This window comes from Cebus imitator, unplaced genomic scaffold (assembly GCF_001604975.1).
Source record: "Cebus imitator isolate Cc_AM_T3 unplaced genomic scaffold, Cebus_imitator-1.0 Scaffold1127, whole genome shotgun sequence".
Lineage (NCBI taxonomy): Eukaryota > Metazoa > Chordata > Mammalia > Primates > Cebidae > Cebus > Cebus imitator.
This window is the reverse complement of record NW_016108442.1, coordinates 5,114-8,815: the sequence shown is the minus strand read 5'-3', so window position 1 is coordinate 8,815 and position 3,702 is coordinate 5,114. Positions and strand designations below refer to the sequence as shown.

General features: G+C 48.7%; 1 pseudogene; it reads left to right on the top strand.

Annotated features, from left to right (window-relative positions):
* Nucleotides 1–1,242: 1,242 nt before the first annotated feature.
* LOC108298837 lies at nucleotides 1,243–2,881 on the top strand (annotated as a pseudogene).
* The last annotated feature ends 821 nt before the right edge of the window (nucleotides 2,882–3,702 follow it).

The window sequence follows — 3,702 nt, the reverse complement described above, 5'->3', positions numbered from 1 at the left end:
ATCAATAAATAATGTCAAAGATATGGAATGTAATAGTCGACAGCAGTCATGATAAATGAACTCCAGTCCAGGTAAACATAACAACCTGAATGAATCATAGCAATATAACTTTAAGTTTAAAAAGTCCAAAAGATCACATAACACATGATATTCTTCTTATAACGTTAAAACAGTTAAAATATGACACAGTACTTTAAGCCTTTTCAATCTCTGTGTTTTATCATACAGCATAAAATTGGGATTTGCATTTCAACCCAATAAGACATTTTTTAGTAGGCCAGCCCATTCACATTAATAGATATGACTCATATATTTGTACCCAATACCTTTCCCCTTTTACATAATACAATTATATAAAAATTTTATGTAATATATAAATTTTATACAATACAATTATATAAAAAGGGAAGCAAGAAAATAGTGAACCCTAGTTAATGCATGACTAGCTAGGGAGGGCCACATAGAAAGATTTAAGTTACTTTCAATGCTGTAGTTTTGCAGTTGGGAAGTAACTGCGTGGGTATTTATTAATATGAATAACATAACACAGAAGCAACAGGACTTGCATGTGGGTGGCCAGGAAGGGAGTTAATGATGACTCTCAGATAGCTGAGAATCTATGTCACACAATCTGCACCTTCGTATATCTATTAGCTTGGTGCAAAAGGAATCACGGTTTTTGCCATTACTTTCAGTGGCAAAGTATATCTAGCACTGTTTGATTTGAATAGGCATCTCCTTGGTACCAAGTAACTTTAGGTTGTTTCCAGAAATTTGCTTGCAAAAAATAAATGTTGTACTCCATTGGGACACCCAAAAAGGAAATAGCACATCAGCTCTTCAAGGCAATTTTTAAAGAAGCTCTAAAATATTTGCACAATAAAATCTATGCTTAAGTTTTCCAGATAATCATCCTTCTAATTATTAGGAGGAAAAACACAGGTGGACATGGATATTGCTTTAAAAAGTAAGACTCATGACCTGGAATGGAGAAATTCTCAAGGTAGAGCAGGAACGCTGGCTTCGCCTCAGCATTCTCACATCTGCTCAACGGCAATGCAAACTTGGGGCCAAAGGAATTCTCAGGAAGAACTGGAATACAGTTTCCTCTAGTGCAAGAAATCCGTGTGGATTTTTTCCCCTTTGTCTTTAAGGTTTAGATGTCAAACATTTGGCTTAAGTATAAAAATATTACAGCCGCACTGTCCCCTGCAGCTGCCTGAGCCGATTCCGCCCGTTGCGATGGAGGCCGCAGCCCACGTCTTCGTGGAGAGCCCAGACATGGTCTATGGCCCCGAGGCCATTGAGGCGCAATAGGAGTAACGGATGACGCGCATCAGCCCCGAGTGCGGTGTCCTCAAGGTGCACCCAGGACCACGCGCTTCACCTTCCCGACCGCCTGGCAGGTGCCCGGGCTCTGGGTCATGCCTGTCGGGTGGGGCGGGAACAACGGCTTCACCATCACCGCCGCGGTGCTGGCCAACCCACCGCGTCTGTCCTGGCCCACGTGCAGCGGCCGCAAGGAGGCCAACTACTGTGGCTCGCTGACTCAGGCGGGCACCGTGAGCCTGGGCTTGGACGCCGAGGGCCAGGAGGTGTTCGTGCCCTTCAGTGCGCTGCTGCCCATGGCAGCGTCCAACCACCTCGTGTTTGATGGCTGGGACATCTCGTTGCTGAACCTCGCCGAGGGCATGCGGCGCCGGAAGGTGCCGGACTGGGAGCTACAGGAGCAAATGTGGCCGCACATGGAAGCCCTGCAGCCTCAGCCTTCCGTCTACATCCCCGAGTTCATCGGGGACAACCGCATCCCGGGCTCACGCCTGCAGCAGATCCGCAAGGACATCCCAGACTTCCGGTCTAGCGCGGGGCTGGACAAAGGCACCGTGCTGTGGACGGGCAACACAGAGCGCTTCTGTGAGGTGGTTCCGGGCCTCAGCGACACGGCCGAGAACCCGCTGCGCACCACTGAGCTCGGCCTGCAGGTGTCTCCCTCCATGCTCTTCGCCGTCGCCGGCATCCGAGAGGGCTGTGCCTTCCTCAGTGGGTCCCCGCAGAACACCCTGGTGCCTGGAGCGCTTGAGCTCGCGTGTCAGCACCGGGTTTTCATGGGCGGAGGTGACTTCAAGTCTGGCCAGATCAAAGTCAAGTCTGTGCTCCTGGACTTCCTCATCAGCTGTGGCCTCAAGACCACGTCCATCGTGAGTTACAACCACCGGGGCAACAACGACGGGTAGAACCTGTCGGCGCCTTGCAGTTCCGCTCTAAGGAGGTGTCCAAGAGCAACGTGGAGGACGACATGGTGCGGAGCAACCCAGTGCTGTATACGCCGGCGAGGAGCCCTGCCACTGCGTGGTCATCAAGTACGGGGGTACCTGGGCGACAGCAAGCGCGCTGGGTGAGTAAACCTCGGAGCTAACGCTGGGCGGGACCAACACACTGGTGTGCACGACACGTGCCAGGACTCGCTGCTGGCCGCACCCATCACACTAGACCTGGCGCTGCTGACCGAGCTGTGCCGGCGCCTGAGCTTCTGCGCTGACGCTGACCCCGAGCCACAGACCTTTCACCCCGTGCTGTCCCTGCTCAGCTTCCTATTCAAGGCGCCGCTGCCGCAGGGCAGCTCGGTGATCAATGCGCTTTTCTGCCAGGGAAGCTGCACCAAGAACATCCTCAGGGCCTGCGTGGGGCTCCCGGCACTGAACCACATGCTCCTGGAGCATAAGATGGAGCGCCCAGGGCCCGGCCTCAAGCAAGTCGACCCGTGGCTGCCGCCTGCCCTGTGTCAAACAAGAAAGGACCAGAAGCCGCTTCCACCACCGGCTGCACCGGCGATGCCGATGGGCACCCACAAGCGGAGGAACCCCAGATGCCCACCACCTGAGGCCCCTGTCACACAGCTTCCCAGTCCTTCCTCCCCGCTACCCCACAGGACCCCACCTTTCCATGCGGCCCCAAAGAAAATAAAGCCGCTGCCACTCTAAAAAAAAAAAATTACAAAGGTTTGAATGACAGAGGAGTAACAGTACGAAGAAACTTACTTTTCGTTAGTAACCATGACGATAATATATACATTAAAAATTGTGGTATCAGATATTCCGTCATGTTTGATAGCTACACATTAATAATGTGAATAAAATCAATATTTACTTTGAAAAATGTTTTGAATTATCTGCAAGAGATAAATTTAACAGAAGAAAAAGGAGAGAAGTGGCCAATTTAAGAGACCAGGTGACAGAGGAAACAATCCTTGCATCCATTTGACATTGATCACACTCTGTGGCATATTACAGCAATCGCACACCTGTTTGTGCTATGTTATTCATAATAATAAGTACCCATAGAAACTCGGCTTGCCTTCTGACTAACCTCTTCCATATTATGTACAATGCTAATGAGGCCAGCAAGGATCACAAGGAAGGAAAAACAAAAAATAGGAGCATCCTATTTTTGTGTTTCTTCAGTACAACCTACAATAAGACCTTTCCTCCACTGTCTCCATTTACCAAATTTTTGCCCAGAAAAACCTCTAACAAATGCAAATGTTTTTAACATGAAAACATTTGCTTACAGAACCCAAATATCCTTCAAAGACCAAAGTTTGAAATCCATCTAATGTCAAACTCCTTTATCTAGAATCCACTAGTTATAAGTAAATAGCACTTTTAATATACTTCCAAAGTAAATAGAGACATTTTGATTAGA